This window comes from Sinohyriopsis cumingii, chromosome 13, assembly GCF_028554795.1.
Source record: "Sinohyriopsis cumingii isolate HCF-2022 chromosome 13, ASM2855479v2, whole genome shotgun sequence".
NCBI classification, from domain to species: Eukaryota; Metazoa; Mollusca; class Bivalvia; order Unionida; family Unionidae; genus Sinohyriopsis; species Sinohyriopsis cumingii.
In genome coordinates, this window is record NC_142973.1 from 17,499,582 (window position 1) to 17,520,684 (window position 21,103).

Below are 21,103 nucleotides of genomic sequence, written 5' to 3' on the forward strand. Positions count from 1 at the left end.
ATTTTGGTCACTCCTCAGATTTGGAATTTCTCTTTTTATGCAGAGATATATAACCAGTGAATGAAGGTGCTCATGCAATAATTAAAGTTATCACAGAATCAGCAAGGGGGCAGATTAAAAACCACTCAAGTTTATTGCCTTGTGTAAAAAATTAAAAAAATTCTAGAAGAGGACTGGGTGTTATCAGTAGTTTCCTTCTTCACTAACAAATACAAGTACCTGTGGCTGCAGTAGTCTTTTGCATCTGCAAGAAATAGTGGGGTAGATTTTGTTGGTATTCATCTTCCATGCCTGGATTTGTTCTAGATGAAATTTTTTTTGCACAAGGAAATTGCATTATTTCTTGTTTTGATGATAACATTGTAATGTCTTCCAAGTTTAAATGAAACATGAAATTGGTACCTGTAATAAGATGTTTTCAAAGCATTCATGTCATGTAAAAAACAAGGACCTGGTGGCTAGAAGTGAGATAAATGGAGCCACCTTTAAATGGCTATAAATTTAAATAAAACTCACTAACAGCCAACAGGTAATCTGTTTTAAAGTATCTTGTCATCGATGAGAATTGCTTATAAATATATGATAACTATATGTCTTTCTGTAATCTGCATACTGAAAATACAACCAATCAGTTAACCTCCATAAAAATGTTCCACCTACCTTCCAAAGATGGAAGGACCATCTAGTTCATATGATTATCAATATGTATAGTATTGCAAGCTGTGTATTGGGAATTATATCAATACGTGGCACAAGTGTATCGTTTCACCCACAGTACCAACTTCGTGTATAAAGGTCTGATAATGGCTTTTAGTGGGCATTAGATATATTGGATGAGATGATTCTTTATTTGGCTAGGGTGAACACAAGGCCTTCATTTTAACAGGAGTAATAAAATTTGCAGACTTGGTTGTGAGATATAAAAAAAAATCATATAATAAATACTTGACGGCATTGTGTTATTTAGAAATTTGAAATTAATGTGCAGAGATAAACCGAGTTAAAGTATTTATGAATGGCAAACAAATCAAAATCTTTTGCAGCTTCCAAGGTTGCACTTTGAAAGAGCTGAGACACTTTTCACATGCCAAGTGCCAGTGTCCCCTATAATTTAACAAATCCCCACTGTCTTCATCATTATAAGGGAACAAGGTACATAAAATGCCCCCTTGACAGCTCAAGCAAGGCACAGTTGTATGATCAACATTTGTTATATCACCTGCATCCCCTCAAAAAGTGCAAAACATTTTAAGGTGGTAAAGTTTGATTGTGATGCCAAACCCACTTTTACTTTATCTCAATGTCTGTTGTTTGGCAAAAAAATTAACTTTGTATTAACCATCAGAGCTATGTGCATTGTGGGTGTACTCTTTAATTATACATGTACTGGCAAAATAGCTAAACAAAATTAATATAAACCAGCAATCCTATTAAAAAAGTATTAGGCTTAATGGTCAGTTAGCCAGAATATCCATGAAATAGAGACTAAAGTGAACCCGTTATTCATAAATCTGACACAGATGTACACACAAAGCTTAATGCTGTTGTTTTGGAGTATATATTACATCTCAGCTGTCTGATAACAGACCTGCATCCATTCTGCCAATAAACAAAACCATGTTTTTGAATGACATCATGCTATTGTAAATGGGAAGTGGAGATATCATAAAAAAACACTGACCAGATCAGAAATTTTTCCAGTTAATGCCAGTATTTCATAAAATTATATGACATAACATTGCAAAACCAAACTGATTTACAGAATTCAAACAACTGTTTTATTATGTAATGGTACTTTCTTTTTCTGGCTTATATCAAGAATTTGGATAAGAAATTTTGTTTTATGCAGTGTCAGAGAACTTGCAATATTGGCCAAAAATTAGTCAGATTTTTTTTTTAATGTAGCTTTTATGACATAGATGTTACATACAAGAAAACTAATGTGAGAATTGATTAATTATGTGGTCCTAAGAATTTCTGTATAATTTGTAAACAGTTGCAGGTTCTCAATAGATTGCATTTTGATGCTTGGAATTTTAATTTTAAGCATTCATGGTCCTTTGAAATTCCAAACTGAGCATTTTCATGATGCACATTAATTTTGCACAGGGTCATTGGCCCTAATTAGCCTTGATTAGCTGCAGGCACAATTTCCTATCAAGCTAGTGCTGTCCATAACAAATCACTGTTCGCTATAGATGCTATCTTATCGGCTAATAATGTCACACATACACAAAATCAGTATAAACCGGGCAGAACTAACAGGTCATTTATGGCATACATAGGTGGTATAAATGATTCAAAGTTAGCTAGATTTGAGATTATCTTTGATGTTCATGATAGAGGAAGATGGAATCAGTTGTGACTTGGCTGGATTAACCTTTTGCCCAATATCAGCATTTGTTTGGTAGACCATCAACATTCATGTGATTCTACCAGTGGTAGGGCAAAAATGCTATTTCAAAGGCTATCTACTGCACATACTGTGTATAGTTAAAATCTGCCCTTCCACTTTTGAAATATTCAACGATTTTTATTGTTATTATAAGTAGTAGTAGTAGTTGTTGTAATGGTGTTAGTATTTGAAGACCAGAAACCTATATATTTGTGTGTTCTACCCCCACATTGCAGAAACTAGTGGGAACCAGTCTACTGAGGACTGGAAATCTTATACCAGTGCAGTGATGTGTGACTGAGTAATCAAATTATGAAGGCAAACGTGTAAACAACAATCTGCTAATTGATTACATTACTGTTGGAATCTTTAGAGCTAAGGTTAAATACAGGATTTTTATGAGGGTATTATAAGTAAGGTAGTAATGACTTTCAAATCTTTTAATAAAAATCAGCTGCACGTTACTGGTAAATGGCAGACATATTCTTAAATTGAACATGCAAGGAATGCCAATGGTATCACTAATGAAAGAATTTTTAATGTTGGTAAATTTAGATGAATCACATTGAGTGAAATTACTACAGAACAGAAAACATGTTTTTCCTAAAAATGTAGCCCCATCACAATCTGACCTGGCCTCTTTAGAATCTATCAAGGGGCCAGTGGCCTCATAATCCTAAATCCTAGATTTATCCTGATTTCCAAATGTTCATTGTATTTAGTTTCAGTGATGGACTGAGTAAACAGATGAAATTATTTTTAGATAATTTCAATTGGATACAATCACTTTTGATTTATTAATCTTGGCTGTTGTTGGTGAAGAGGCTGTCAGCATGTTGATGAATAGCTTATCATGAAGACATTTGTCTTGCAAAAGATTATGGAACCAGTCAAGTTAAACCTATTATGAAGACATTTGTCTGGCAAAAGATTATGGAACCAGTCAAGTTAAACCTATTATGAAGACATTTGGCTGGCAAAAGGTTATGGAACCAGTCAAGTTAAATGATCAGTATTTGTCAACCAAAAGCTCATATGTTTATATTTAAATTAATGCACATTATAGTTAAATGTCTGATTTTGCAGTCAGGAACACAGGATGTGAAAAATGTGTCCCTTTTTTACACTGAGCTTTGAAAAGGTATCTCATATGTGAGTGGGTCATGAATAATGCAGCTGTACTTCATTGAACTCTGGGATTGTGCCATTCATAAGTATCATGAGATCAGACCTTTCTTGATTCTCACAAATTCAGTCTACTGTTAAACATGAGAAAATTCAATGTATGAAAAGAATACCATTTTCACACAGTCAAAATATATTAGCATGATTCCAAGATAAATTTAAAAGCATCATAAGATTTGGAAATGTTTTAGTTTTTAGTTACTCCAAATCCTTCAAAATGCTGCTGGACAGAATTTTCATAGATTGAAAATTTACTGTTTATTCACACTTGTTCACCAGACAAGTAAATTAAATTTAACTTGCCAAGAAACAAAATCAATTGGACTACATTTTTGTTATTGTGTAAAATATGCCAACTGCAGATTTTGGAGTGCCTTTATCATAAACAAATATTTCTAGCTTGCAGTTTGGAAGCACAAAACTGACATGATTTCAATCTCAGATGTTGACAAAATTGCTCATCTATGATATTACATATATGAGAAAGCTTTCTGTGTGTTGGTTGTTCTAACCGGAGTTTTCATGGGTTCTTCCTCCATCAGTTATACTAGCTGCCATATATAGCATATCTTGTGCTGAGAAACTGTGTTAAACCCCAAACAACAAAACAACTCTGATATATAATTACTTTGTCCTTGATGGTATGAATCAATGTATTACTGATTTCTGTCCTTTCTGTCCTGTGATTCTGGTCCATTGGTGGTGGTGGTGGTTATTGTTGTTACTGTTGCTACTATTGTCATTATTATTATTATCATTATTATTATTATTAATAATAATATTTGTAGTTTATGCTTCTTAAACAGTGACCACTCTGGTGGCCTAGTGGTTAGAGCATCTGCCTCAGATGCAAGAGGTTGTGGGTTCAATCCCTGGCTGAGTTATACCAAAAACTTACAAAAATGTTACTAACAGCTGCCGTGCTTGGTGCTCAGCATTAAGAGGTTAGTGTTAGGACTGGTCGACCTGGTGTCAGGATAATGTGTGTGGCGTTTGGTAGGGTTGGGGAATGGTGTTCCCAATATATTATTTAAATTACCACAGAAGTCCCACCCCGGGCTCAGTTTTGTAGGGAGTGAAATTAGTGATAGAATTAAGGCTCCGAGCCCCCAGTCAGCAATGCCGACAGTTAAATTATTGGGAACACAAAAGGTGAAATTAAAAAAAATAACAATTTAATACAATACAATATTCAAATGATAATTTCCCAATCACTCTTCTTCCTCTCGACCAAGTGATAGCCTATTGCATTCTTTGATTTATAGTGTGAGATTGCTTTTCCACCTGTCTGTGTTTTCTGCTCATCTGTATCTCTCCTATCCTGCCAATTTCTTTTCTCCTTTTGACTTCCCTCCTAACTTCTTCTCCTAGACTGTTCCTTCTCCAATTCCTCCTCCTTGACTCCTTTTCCTCCTCCTCCTTGGCTCTGCTCTCTGACTAATCTTCAATTCACAGTCGACTTCTCCACTAGTCTCTATTCCATCTGTCTCTTGGACACTCGGGACTAAACCACACTGGAAGTCTGTCCCCTAAAAGCTTCCTGTGAAAACACAGGGACGTTAGCATATTTCCTTAGCCATCTCATCTCACACTAACCAACAATCAATCGTCAGATAAAGGCTATTACATTTTTTGGTAATGCATTCATGCATATCGAAATACACATAAGCTTTTGTATGGTAAACAACTTTGTAATGAAAGCATGTTTTGTTTGGACCATGTATGTTTAGTTTTTCTCTAGTCACTGTGCTAGAAAATATCTTGGTCTCTATCATATGTTGACAGGTTTTGCACCTTTTATTGCCACAGGGGCCACATTGACTAGAGAGGTCTTGATTAGTGATTGGCATTCGCTTAGCCCTGACTAGGATGACCTTGAGGATTTTTGGTCTCCGGTAGGCTACTACAGGTTTATTAGGGAGGATTAACTTTAGTGCATCCAACGATTCCACGATGGGCCAGTGTTTCCCGATGATTTTACCTACTTTGAGGTTGTCTGGATGATTGGTCATGATAAACAGTATCAAATCAGCCTTTTCCTTCTTTCTATACTTTAGTAGGTCATTGCGGTTTGTTTGTTTAGCCCTTTGGGGTGCCTCCATAATCAGGTCTTTGTCGTAGCCTTGGTAAATTAAATGTTTAGGTAGCTCTTCAGACCTTTTTAGGATTGTTTCTTCATCGGAGCCAATTCTGCGTATCCTCATTACCTGGCTATATTGGATGTTCCTAATGCAGTGTTTTGGATGACAGCTGCTTGGGAGGAGATAGCGGTGTTTGTTGGTTGGTTTGGAGTAGATGTCTATATGGAGTTTGTTTTCTACCAGTCTGGTTGTTGTGTCCAGGAAAACGTGGTTTGGAAACTTCTGTCGTGGATTTTATTGAGGGATGGAAGTTGTTTGCCTTTGTTATATATATATATATATATATATATATATATATATATATATATATATATATATATATATATATATATATATATATATATATATATATATATATTAATTATCATTGTTGGGGGCCTTGAAGTGTCCACAAAATATACTAATAATTAAAATTTATATGTAAAGTGTCTTTATTTTTAAGATCATGTAACATAGATAACAAAGCAATCATGCCAACATTTTCTTGGAGGTTGAGGATTTAACATGAAAAAACCCTCATGCCTGCCAGAACACATTTCATGTGAAAAACACAATTTTTTATTCACAAGCCCCTCTGCCATCATCATGTTTTAAAAAACATGATTGTCAGTAATGTTAGAAAAAATCAAAAAAGAGAATGAAACAGTTTGACACAACAATATGTATTATACATGCCTGTAACCTGTAGCTTGTATGAACTGTAAACAGTTGTGTGTAATACTCATGGAAAGATATTGCCTTGGGGTAGTTTATACAGTTGATTGTTATAGGGGTTAATAACAGGTAAGGTGGTCAGAGGCAAACAACCACCATTGGGGTTTTATAAAGAGGTCTTTATTTTCATCATACTGAATAGAGCATTAAATGGTCATTGTTCCATTCAACTGGAAATGCAATTGGACAAACTGTTATGCTTAAAAACAAGACAGTCAGGATCGAGTGCATATTTTAAACCATTTTACTGTAGATCAAACTGCTGTTCAACCCCTCTGCCACAGAGTTTGAATGAAAAGCAATGGTAACTTGATAAGAATCATTGATAGTGATGTGTTACCCTGGGTCCAAAAATATACTTTGTCATGTACCACATTCATTTTTAAATTCAATCACACATACATGTACCTTTTTAGGTACTTAAAAAGCCAAAAAGTAAGTTGGCTTATTTGCTAAATAAACACTGGGCATAACATACTGTTTTGTACTTATTCTTGTGTAAACATATCCATGCCAAAGCATTTTTGAATTTTTCTTTTTTTTGGTTCACAGTTAGTTCAGAGTTAGCTAACTTCTTCCAGATGTTACACCAGAGCTGATGAATTAAAGACTTATTCCTGTATTGAATGACCCAGTAATGGATTTTAGATAGATTTAAACACTTTATAAGCATGGTCTTACTTTACTTTTAGCATGTGGGATGGAGAAAAAAACTGGGAAGTAAAGAATGTTTTAAAAGGGGTTTATGGGAGAGTCAAACAGTGGCTAGATTTAAGACACTGACTGTTAAAGGAAGTCTCACTGTATGTGATAAAATTATCAGAAATGCTTTTCTCAAATCAAATTAACAAGAGCAAATGCAAATGTAAGGAGTATTGTTTTATGATGACTGACAATACCATAAATGTAAGGAGTATTGTTTTATGATGACTGACAATACCATAAATGTAAGGAGTATTGTTTTATGATGACTGACAATACCATAAAGCTCATTTTGGTAACCTTATTATCTACCCTTTTTTTTCTCCAAAAGCATTTCCAGTAGGTGTTGCCACTGGTCAGCATTCACTGATTGCAACACAGAAGTGAAAGAAATTATATTTCCCACCATGGACAAAGTTTATTGTTCAACCAAATATAGTCACAATTACAGGGGACAAGAGATAAGTGAGAGACAGGTAACACTGCACAAGTTCCCAGTATATAAAAAAAAATTCAATCCATATATTGATGAAAGTTTCCCCTCCTCACCCCACCCGACAAGTGTCCCCTCTTCACCCCACCCCACAAAAGAGATATAAAGCCACAGATGTAGATTGTTGTATGTTACATACTTGAAATTCTTTTATTAGGGTTAAAAAGGGATGCTTTGTAATTTATATGACATGAGTGTTCCCCACTGGACGAGTATTTACAAACTGGCACCCCCCAGAAAAACATAGAAAGGAAAAAAAATGTTTTCTAAGTTAAGTCTTTGTTTGTTTGTTCACATTTTAAGATGCTGACAGTAAAAAATGTTGGCTAATAGAACTGTCTTTGAATCTAAATAGTCATTTCTTTTGATATGAGAGAGAGAGAGAGAGATGCCATATTCACTATACATCTCAAATTGTCTTCCCCAAATTGAGATATTTAAATATTTTTCTCTAATACTGTACTAATACACTACAATCAGTTGATTTTCACTGAAAATTCAACTGTCATCAAGGCTCAAAACATTCATAAAATTCTGAATTCCCCTGAAAAATCTGATTTTATTTCTTACAACAGTTTTAGTTTCCTATCAATTAATTAAAAACTACACCTAATTTTGGTCTTGAAATTCATTGGAATACAGTCTATCTAGATGAAGATTTACTTTGCTCATTACTTCATTGGAATGTTTGAAGGTGATGTATCATTAGGATTCATAGTTGAACATATTATGAACTGAAATGTCAAAACCTGTCTTTATGGTATTTGCAGTAAAGGTACGTGCAAAGAATAAAATGTTCCCATTTGCTGCTATAGTCTTCATAAAGCCTGCCTCTATTAATCAAGATTTCTAAAACAGTTTTGCAGGGCACTATGCTTTACAGATGGTTTATCCTTCCTTTGATAATAATAATAATAATAATAATAATAACAATAACAATAATAATGGCATTATGTGAAGAGGGTAATGCAATTAGTTGCATGGAACTAATCCTTCTTGTCACCCATTGGATATTTACATACCTGGTACATGTACAAAGTTGCAAACATGATAAAAATAGATTACAAAAACATTGTTAATAAACTGCATGTATATATGGAAATAATAGAAAAGTTTGTAAGAGCATGCTCCAACTAGGTACATATATATATATATATATATATATATATATATATATATATATATATATATATATATATATATATATATATGTGTGTGTGTGTATATATATATATATATATATATATATATATATATATATATATATATATATATAAAATTAAGAATACATGTACATGTAACAAAGTGGAAGGTTTTTACATATGTGTTTTATCTTTAGCTTTCAACAGTTTTTCACATTTTCCAACTGTCTCAATAACTGTGTTATAAGTGAATTTGCCAATACATGTAATCCTGAATGTTTTTATTCAATGTAGTGTTTAATGTTTATTTCATATCATGCACTTCTTTGATTTACCCAGCTTCAAATAAATCGTTCCACTTTGTGTATTTTACCTATGCAAAGCATGTTATGTCCCACAGTGTTGAAAATATTCACAACATGCAGTCACCTAGCTATTGCCAATTATTAAACTTGACAGACAAAATTATGCCAAACAGGTTTAGATTTACCCATAAAAGGATGTGAAACTGACAATGTATTAAGTCATAAACTTGGATGGATTTTTATAATGGAATGATCAAGTTTTCTTAACTCAAAAATTACATTACATTCTAAGGTAAGAAATATCATCCTGTGGAAATGTGCTATTATAATGTTTATATTTAGATGCTTCTGATAATTGTGTCACTATTTGGGGATATTATTCCAAACAACCATGTGTTTGGTGAGCCAAAAATCATGCTTTTCGTGTGACATGTTTTAGCAAGTATGATTTTAATGCCCTATGGAAAAAAATGTTTCCTTTTTATGCTGTTTGATTTTGAAAGCTTTTCTGCAATTAAAAAGCAATCAATTTTCAATCTGTACTGGCTGTTTTGCTGATGAATAGTCAAATCTATGGTAGAGAGCATCAAAGATACTTTATTTCCCTAATGATTATCCCATGCATAAAACACCCACACCCACCCACTTGTGCAGAATTAAGGCAAAGATTTACAGGGGGACCTTGCTACAATGCACTTTACCATTACACAAATTTGGATTTAACATGGTCATGTTATGGGTCTAGAAGTATTCTCTTTGATATCCTTTTCTTTACCTGACACTGTTCAAAACATTGCACATATTAACAAACATAAAAATTAATTCTGTTTTAGTAGAAAACCTTTAAAGTGGCTTCTCAAAAATCACTAAGCAGAATTTACCCAAATTTGTCAGAAAGCATTCTGGAATTAAGGCTTTCAGTTTTATGGCAAAAACGGTTTTGTCACAATTATGACTGCTGTTTCTAAAGTATAAACGACTTTGAATGACTTCTAAAGGTGCTTAGCAGAATTTGACCAAATTTGGTAGAAGTCATTTTGGCATAAGGAGCATTTTAAGCGGGCACAAATCATGCTAATTCACCATAATTATGGTTGATGTTACTAAAAATAGAAAATCCTTTAATCAAGTAAACAAAAACTGCTCAACAGAAATTGACCAAATTTGACAGCATCCAGGCCAAAAGAGCTTTCATTTTTATGCAAATGATGCTGATTTGTCATATAATATTGCTGCAATGATAAAAAAAACTAACTTTAAATGAATATTTCTTAAAGAAGCAGACCCAGCGTAATTTGACCAACTTTGACTTAAAGCCTCCAGTCATATAAGCCTTTCATTATTCTGCAGATGATGCTTATGTGCCATCACATGATGGTGTTGTACTGTCAGATGATGGTGTTGTACTGTTAGATAAATGCTTATGTGCTCTCAGATGATGCTAATGTACTGTCAGATGATGCTGATGTGCTGTCAGATGATTCAGATGTACTGTCAGATGATGCAGATGTACTGTCAGATGTTGCATATGTACTGTCAGATAAGGCTGATGTGCCATCAGATGATGCTGATATGCTGTCAGATGATGCAGATATACTGTCAGATGATGCAGATGTACTGTCAGATGATCCTGATGTAATGTCAGATGATGCTGATATGCTGTCAGATAAGGCTGATGTGCTGTCAGATGATGCTGATATACTGTCAGATGATGCTGATGTACTGTCAGATGAAGTTACAAAATATGGAACTGTCATTTCTTCACATATGGAACCGGCAGTACATGAAGAAATTTATATATAATACTTCAAACTGACCCAGATTTCCTGTCAGATTGCTCTTGCATTTGGATATTAGGCTAACCCAATGAATGATATCAGATCCACTTGAGGGGCATTTTTTTTTTGTTTTGTGACTGAACTTTATTTGATTCTTTCAGGTAAAAATTACAAAGTTAACATGTTCTTTTAATTCTACAGTAATGCAAGATCGTATCTTGTTGACTGATTTATGCTTAAAATTAGGAAAGAGAGGACTGTATTGATCGAAGGTGACAGTTACGTATATTACTGACACTAAAAATCCATTAAGTGCTGGCTACGCTTATTGCACATCAGTTACACTCGGTTGCACATCAGTTAGCACCCTGTTGCTGCTGTACACAAGTTCTTTTATTGAGTAATGCAGTATCAGCAGCCAGCTGTTGACTGGTTACTGTACATACTTATAATAATGTAGTACCATTCAGAACCACATATTAGATTTTGAAGATTTGGTTTGTAATGACCGGGGAGTTGAAATACAACAATACAATCTTGGGTCCCTCATTTTAATGCCTCTAATTATATCACTACAGATTTGAAATTACAGGTTGGTCATGGATTGGATTAACATCTTTACAGTTTGTTTTATAAATATTGTTACTTAATTTGTTTCAGATCGTTTTTGTTTTATGCAGTTGAGAACTGATTGTTAGACTGTTAAGAATTTTGACATTATTATTACCTTGGTTGTTGTGTTTCTGTGTACCATATGCATTGCTTTGACACAGGCTTGTTAGAATATCCCTCAGTATACAGGACAACCTTGCTTACAACATGGGCTAATTGTATGACTCCAATAATACAACAAGGCAACCTTGCTTACAACATGGATTAATTTGTATGACTCCCAGATTACAAGAAGGCAACCTTGCTTACAACATAGGTTAATTGTATGGTTCCCAGAATACAACAAGGCAACCTCGCTTACAATATGGGTTAATTGTATGGTTCCCAGAATACAACAAGGCAACCTTGCTTACAATATGGGTTAATTGTATGTCTCCCAGGATCATTATTATAAAGAGGGTACACTATGTTACTTTTGTGGCAGTATTGCTTAGTGTTCGGTACTGTAGACTTGGGCCCAAAAGGTCCATGGTTGATAATAATAATATAATAGCCTACCAAAATAAATGCTTTATTTATAGAGGGTAACTCATTAGTCAAGGACTATTCTCCCTTGAGGCCCTCTTAAGGAGAGTACATCTATAACAATGCACATTATATGAAGATTACTGTTTATTTTAACATGTTTAGTATTAAAATACTAAATTCCATTATCTGTTAGAAGCTCACACATGCTCATGATATCTCTTCTTAAATACTTTAATACTTTCAGCATATTTTACATGATTTTGTGGAAGCTTGTTCCACAGAACTGTACCAGAGTATTGGAAGCCTTTTTAAATTGCTCTCTTCTTGGCTTTGGTGCTAGGTTTCCTTGGGATATTGAAGTCAACTGGTATTGTGTTGAAAAATACCTGAATAAGTCCTGAAGATACTCTGGTGCAGTTCCATGTAGACATTTATGTAAAAGAACTGCCTTGTGAAAATCTATCCTGTCATATATTGTGAACTATTTGAGTTCTGTAAATAATGCTTTTGAGGGATGATCAATGGATGCATCTAAAATTATGCATGCTGCTCGTTTCTGAAGTTCATAAATCCTGTCAAGCTCAGATTTAGCACAGTTTCTCCATACATTTGAACAATAATCCATTGTTGGAAGAATATATAACTTGTAGTATAGATTGCGAGTTTCCATAGGTAAATATTTCTTGATACTGCTGAGTAGGGCAATTCTGGATGTTTTACAAAGCTTATTGGTATGGTCATTCCATAATAAATTATTATCTACAGACACACCTACAAGCCTTTCATGTTTGACATTTTCTAATGGATGATTATTTATTGCAAGAGATAGCTCTTGGTTCCCTGACTTGTGTAGTTTTTGTGATGTCCCCAGAATCATACATTTTGTTTTACCTTCATTAATTGCCATCCTATTTTGTTGTGCCCAGTTTTGGACTCTAATAATGTCTGAGTTTAATCTTGTTTGGATAATTTCAGTAACAGAACTCGATGTATACAAGGTTACATCATCTGCAAATAAATCTATTTGTGGATTTATTATTTAATGGTAGATAATTGATACAGATAAGGAAGAGGAGAGGGCCTAAAACTAAGCCTTGAGGGATTCCTGAATGAATAGTGCAAGTCTGAGAGCTAATATTGCCAATGCTTACTTGTTGAGACCTTTGGTGTAGGTATAATCTAAACCAGTTTAAAGAAGGGTTGTCAAACCTGTAACAGTTCAACTTTTGCAGCAAAACTTCATGATCAACAAAATCAAAGGCTTTCTTTAAGTCAAGGAAAACAATCCCAGTCATTTGTCCATTATCCATTTCCTTCGGCCAATAATCAGTTAATTTGGTAAGTTCTGTTTGGCATGAGTGGTACTTTCTAAATCCTGATTGTGCTTTATGAAATAGAGAGCATGTTTAAAAAAATTTATAGACCTGAATGGCTGCACGCTTGTAAAATAATTTTGACAATACAGGTAGAATTGATATTGGTCTGTAATTCCCTGGATCCTCCTTTTATCCTTTCTTAAAGATAGGCATAACCGTTGCACATTTCAGTGTTTCTGGAAAATTACCACTCATTATACTTAAGGTTATGATATGTGTTAGTGACTTTGTTATTACTGGTGCAGCAATTTTAAGAATTCATGGACCAATACCATCCAATCCAGAAGATTTATTGATATTCACCTCAATTAGCATATAACAAGCATAGCTTCACTAACATTATCGGTGCTGATGTTTATGATATGCTAATTAAGGTGAATATTGATAAATCTTCTGGATTGGATGGTACTGGTCCACGAATATGTGACGAATACGTGACTGCACAACACAAACATACATTGGCAAGATTAGGTCCCACTATTTGACAAGCAAATCTTCTATATTGTTCTCCATATTTTAAAACCATCAGGCGTATTGAAGCTAAAAAAGATAATAATAATAATAATAATAATAATAATAATAATAATAATAATAATAAAAATAATAATGCACTACATTTGCAGTATAAATTCTGGTATAAATTGAAAACTGTTGTATAGGACACATATGTAAAGGGTACCTATTCATACATATGCAGTATAAATTCCGGTATAAATTGAAAACTGTTATAGTGGACACCTATATGTAAAGCGTACCTATTCATACATAGGACATTATATATGAATTTCATTTTTCAAGTTTGTATATACGGGATACCTATCTATAAATGTATATGTACATATACAGGTAAAACCCGTTATAACACGATGCTTGGGGTCCAAAGAATAACATCACAGTATAAGCAGGATTGTATTAACAAGTACTTTGAAAAACTTCCCCATAGAAAATGTGCATTGTAATTTCAATGTCATAAGTTTTAACTAACCTCTTGATCATATATCACAATATGTTTTAGAAAATTTTGGAAGTTAAGGCAATATTAAACACAGTGCTGGGATTATAAAGCTGCTAGGGATACAAATAATATTGGCTTTTTCAAGAGCATGTATTTAGGATGTTAAAAAGAGAGGTCACCTTAAATTAAAAAATGGGAGCCATGCTGCCATCACATCATAAGCAGAATCATGTTATAATGAATTGCATTATAACGGGTGTTACCTGTACTATGAACATGCCATGATTCCCATCATTTTATTTCTTTTAGTGTCCAGATCTTTATAATTATGGACGTTGAAAACATCACAACTTGTAATTTCGATAGACAGATAGTTGTAATTGATCATTTAATGAATAATGATCACAAAATCATTTCATGAGATCACATTACATGTCAGTCCATTCATGAGATCAAAGTACATATCAATCATTTTATGAGATCAAAGTACATATCAGTCATTTTATGAGACCACAGTATAGCAGTCATTTCTTGAGATCAAAGTACATATTAATCATTGAATGAGACTACAGTACATATCAGTCATGTTGATATCATTATTTTACATTGTAATTTATCCAATTAGAAGTGTCTAATTTGTCCAATAGAAGAGTCTGATTTGTCCAATAGAAGTGTCTAATTTGTCCAATAGAAGTGTCTAATTTGTCCAGTAGAAGTGTAATGGGCATATGTTGCAGAGTCATATCATGATGTTATAGCAAAGTTTACATGATTAGATTAGTATTAGTCAGTACAGTTACTGGGGTGTCTAAGGCAGCTAGATGGTTGCCAAGCAAAGTTAAACATAATAAATTATATATTGCTTTTTGATGCTGTCCCTAGGCACATTTAGGTGACACAGATGCAATCACAAAAGGATGTTAACCAGTAAAATAATGATTTTTAAACATCAGCAGCAGCTACTCTTTCTAAAAGAAATATCACAGTGAATTATGCCATTGCAGCACACATATATTCTTTATAGTAATGGATTCATCTAAATTGGATGTCATTAATTCTTCACGTCAGTTTTGTGTTATTAAGTATATATATATAATTTATTAAACTGTTGTGACAACAGTGAACATTGGAGATTTTGTGAGAACATCAATGCAGGATCTTGTCTATATTGGAGATGAATGAAAATCATTTTGGTCTAGCAGAGTGATTCAGCAGTCATATCTCCAGTTTGTGCAAATTCTTTATTCTGTGGTGTTTTCTTTCCAATGGAACATTCATCCATGGAGTTTGAAGATTTTTTCAAATCAGTGATTTATAAAGTGAATTATTTTATTTGACACTACTTGTCAAGGATGTATTAAAAAATAATAATTGATCAAATTTCCAATGTTGAAGCAGATGTGTACACAAATGCTTCAGTGGTAGAATTCTTCAAATATTTTGGTTGCAGTTAATTTATTTTGTTCTGTAAATATAGGTATTTTGATAAATTGTCAGATTCTCCGTTTCAACCTTCTCTTTTAAGTAGCCCAGTAGCTTACTGTTTTCTTTTTGCTTTTTTTCACCTCCACCTTTGCTTAAAGAGAGTTGTTAGACTAGCCTTATCATTTCTCTTTCACATATCTTAAAATGTCTCAGGGATATTGTGGATATGAAACAAAACACCTACGCTAAAATGGTCACTTGATAACATGCCTGTACAGGTGTTGATATGGCATGGCTGTAATTGACAACTTCTAAACACCAATGGTTTTTTTTCATTTAGTTTGGATTGGATATAATGCCTGTACCCTATACACTCACCTATAAGACGAGACTAATTGCAAACTGCACAGACCCAGATGTACTATCACACAATGCACTGGCAGATCTAGGTCTGTGCAGTATGTTAGGAATAAATAGTAGAAAGAAAAAAATATAGACTCTGATCTGTAGGTACATTATGCTGTGGTAGATCAGGATTATTTTGTTTTGCATTTTGACTCGACTTATAAGCAAGTATATATGGTATAATCATGGGAAAGGCAAGTAATTCTAAGATTTATTTTAAAATTTAACCCATCGACTATGATATTAGCCTCACATATAACCACAATTATATAATTTCCATTAATTTTGCAGTAAAGCTAATTTGCAAAAATTTTACATATGGTAATGTCTTTCCAGCAATAAGTTGTATATTTACACATTAAAACATTAATTTTTTTGGTTGGGATGAACTAGTTTATAAATTTTATATTCTCTGCAGTGGATGTATGACATTTAGCCATATCACTGGGGAAATGTTGTAATACTTCTACAGTTTATCAGGTCCCTACATTTGGAAAGAGTCCACGAATTTTACTTTGCAACTGTGAAGATTTTTTTTGTGTTAAGTGGGTTTTATATCTTTCAAGTACTTTATATCATGCCAACAATACAAAAAGTGCCTTCTCATATAGAACTGATATCTAGCATGCACTGCTTTTCTTCCCCTGATCAGATATTGTCTATGCAGAATAAAAAGAGTGCTTGTCTCAGTATATTGTATATATACAGTATAAACTAAGTGCTTCTCTCAGTATATTGTATAATATACTATATAAAAAGAGTGCCTGTCTCAGTATATTGTACAGTATATATACAGTATAAGCTGAGTGCTTCTCTCAGTATATTGTATATATACAGTATAAACAGAGTGCTTCTCTCAGTATATTGTATATGTACAGTATAAACTGAGTGCTTCTCTCAGTATATTGTATATATACAGTATAAACTGAGTGCTTCTCTCAGTATATTGTATATATACAGTATAAAAAGAGTGATTCTGTCAGTATTTCCATTCATTTCACTAGGCAGTATAATTAAAAGCTCAGCTATCATCTTCAGCTTCATGGAGTTATTTTACCATTCAGTGGGAAAATGATTGACATAATACAGTGAAACAGATGACTGATTTGTAAACAAATCATTGAGTGGCAGTGAAATTGATTAGATGCACAATCATGATATTTCATGAGAATTCACTTTTCTTCTGAAAATTGACCTATGAATTGACAGAAATTGAGAATGGAATACATCTGAATTGTAAAGGAGAACATTCAGTTTATTGTAACATATATGTTCATCTTCACAATGAAGAAGAATGTTCAGTTTGAAGTCCTGCCAACAATCTCTGAAAATATTCAGGCGGAATGTCAAAATGATGAAGGTAAGAAAAACATTATTCTTCTTTTGAAAATAACCTGCTGCTATGCAGGTCGGTGAGATCCCAATTTTTATTCTTCTTGATGTTGTAGATCTTGGAATTTGCTTCTTCAAGGCCATGCATTTTCTCCACTAAAGGGCTCAAACAAAGACTGCTAGCTGCAGAGCTGCACAGCCTTTGAAACTACATGTACGTGGTTTATATGGTTGTTTCACTTAATAGAGCCAAATTTGTGTTCTTTAGACTGCTACAAGTACTGCAGAGAGCTTGTCAGTTTTATATCCTTTTTCCTTTTTTTGTTGATTGAATGAAAGTTTTTTTTATTTCCTGTCTTTTCAGTTTTGAACTGGGTCAGTGGTATTAAGACCTGATTTAAAAAAAAACACAAGTGACATGTATGATCTCCATAGTGTCATTTTTCAGCTTTGATTTTTTTCTAAACAATTTTTAATCATTTGACCTTTATCTGCATCTGTTGATTGTCATTTAAATTGACAAATGTTTTAGTTTTTAGGATATAAAAGATTACAGTTAACCAGAAATTCAAAACTAGATTAAAAGGTCATGGCCTAATGTTTATATCAGTTTTAAATACCAACAGGGGCCCCCTGTGGCCGAGTGGTCTAAAGCACTCACCGTTATGGATCACAGCCATCTCACCTCTGTCTGCGTGGGTTCGAGTCCAAGGCTCGGCTAGCGTGGGTACATGGAAAAGCCTGCCAGTAGCTTCTCGTGGGTCGGTGGTTCTTCCCTGGGTTTTCCAGGGTTCTTCCTCCACCAGTTATACTGGCCGCCATGTATAGCCTATCTTGTGCTGAAAAATGGTGTTAAACCCTAGAACAACAACAACAACAAATACCAACAACTATGGAAATGCATCAGAAAGCACACACTGGTGACAAGTTGTCCACAACTCTGTGACCATGAGATCAACCAGTCAGAATGCATTTTATTTAAAAATACATTCTTTGATACAAAATATCTGTATAATAATAATAATAATAATAATAATAATAAAAAATAACTTCATTTAAAGAGGATGACACAGTTAGTTGTAGGGAACTAATCTTCCTTGAGGTCCTCTGTTATATGCATATTTATATACAGAGGGTATGTACATAGTTACAAACAGAATAATAATAATAATAATAATAATAATAATAATAATAAAGCATTAATAATAAGCTACATGTATATACGGACATAAACTGAAAATATTCTAAGTGCGTGCTTTTGCTAGGTACATGTGTGTATGTATATATATATATATATATATATATATCATGCAAAAATAGACAACAAAGTGGAAGGTTTGAGAATTGATACTTTAAGCTGTAATGTATTTGTCCAATCAAACTGGTTTAACTTTTCATCCATTGTGTTAGATTATAATTAAATGCATCTATATTTGTAAGTTCTCTAATTTGTTTTGGGAATTTTGTTCCAAATGAGTGACCCTGAATACTGAAAACATTTCATAAAGAGTGCTAATTTTGTTTTGGAATGGAAAGGTGCTTAGCTGAAATTGATCTTAAATTAGCAACATTGCCATGTTTTCTAGCATGAAATAGCTCCATTAAATATAATGGGGCCATATTGTTTAGAACTAAGTCCTACAACTTGGTATCCCACCCAAGAGTCCTACAACTTGGTATCACAACCATGAGTCATTCAACTTGGGATCACAACCATGAGTCCTACAACTTGGTATCCCACCCAAGAGTCATACAACTTGGTATCCCACCCAAGAGTCATACAACTTGGTATCACAACCATGAGTCATTCAACTTGGTATCACAACCATGAGTCCTACAACTTGGTACCCCACCCAAGAGCCATACAACTTGGTATCATAACCAATAGTCATTCAAATTGGGATCACAAACATGAGTCCTACAACTTGGTATCCCACCCAAGAGTCATACAACTTGGTATCCCACCCAAGAGTCACACAACTTGGTATCACAACCATGAGTCCTACAACTTGGTATCCCACCCAAGAGTCCTACAACTTGGTATCCCACCCAAGAGTCCTACAACTTGGTATCACAACCTTGAGTCATTCAGCTTGGTATCACAACCATGAGTCCTACAACTTGGTATCCCACCCAAGAGCCATACAACTTGGTATCATAGCCAATAGTCATACAACTTGGTATCACAACCATGAGTCATTCAACTTGGGATCACAGCCAAGAGTCCTACAACATAGTATCCCACCCAAGAGCCATACAACTTAGTATCACAACCAAGAGTCATATAACTTGGTATCACAACCACGAGTCATTCAACTTGGTATCCCACCCAAGAGCCATACAATTTGGTATCCCACCCAAGAGTCATACAACTTGGTATCACAACCATGAGTCATTCAACTTGGTATCCCACCCAAGAGTCATACTACTTGGTATCCCACCCAAGAGTCATACAACTTTGTATCACAACCAAGAGTCATACAACTTGGTATCACACCCAAGAGCCATACAACTTGGTATCACAACCATGAGTCCTACAACTTGGTATCCCATCCAAGAGCCATGCAACCTGGTATCCCACCCAAGAGCCATACAACTTGGTATCACAACCATGAGTCATTCAACTTGGTATCACAACCAAGAGTCTTACAACTTGGTATCTGATGCATTATGGTATGTCCAGTGCCATCTGTTCAAAAGAAGACAACTGCAACATTCGATTCACATCATTAACTTCAGCTAAGTTTTGTTTTAGGTAATGTCTCAGACAATGTAAGCCCTAGATGTATGCAATTTATTATGTAGCTGTATCATGATGAGTTCTAGGGAAATCATCACAGTGACCTTGTTAAGTTTATAATAATGTCATTTTCATGGGCATTGCTAGCAACAGTCATTTGTATGTATATGCATTTTGGTAAATGCATCACCATTATATCAAAAGTTAGTCACTGTGACATCACTTTCTTGCTTTAGTGGCTTTAGTGAAATTTTAGGTTAAGGATTTATCATGCAGATGTTACTACAGGGTCATATAAAAGTTCATTTTAAATGAACAGATTTTTACTTTTCATAAATGGGGAAATGGTATGACTGTCTATTATGGCTTCAGCAGATTAAAGCCATTTTTAAAAAAGCAATGTTCTGTTTGTTACTATTCATTAGGTCATGACCATTGATAATTTTGTCATTAAAGAAACAATGACCATTGGCCTAAACTATGATAGTTTACTGGTGGGAAATACATGTAGGTAAAAAGTTATGTCATATTGATGATTATCTTACCAAGGTTCTGATATGTTAACCTATCTACACCTTGGTGGATTAATTAGATATTTCAGTGCATGTTACATGTGGATGGTGTTGGCTGTAATGTGCATATCACATGTGGATGGTGTTGGCTGTAAGGTGCATATTGCATGTGGATTGTGTTGGCAGTTAGGTGCATATCACATGTGGATGGTGTTGTAGTATACTTCAGAGCTCTAGATAAGAATTTAATAAACTGGATATTTTACTCTCAAGTCTGGGACCAACTGCATATTTTAAAAATTCAGTGGGGTATTTTGGGAATATTGCAAAACAGAAAACTTATCTATGAGGCTAAGCCTATAC

At 34.0% G+C, this 21,103-nt stretch overlaps 1 protein-coding gene across 1 annotated transcript in view; it reads left to right on the plus strand.

Annotated features, from left to right (window-relative positions):
- LOC149784996 (doublecortin domain-containing protein 1-like) overlaps positions 1–21,103 on the plus strand; it is a 159,056-nt gene that overhangs the window by 2,856 nt on the left and 135,097 nt on the right. The gene's annotated exons all lie outside the window — the stretch shown is intronic.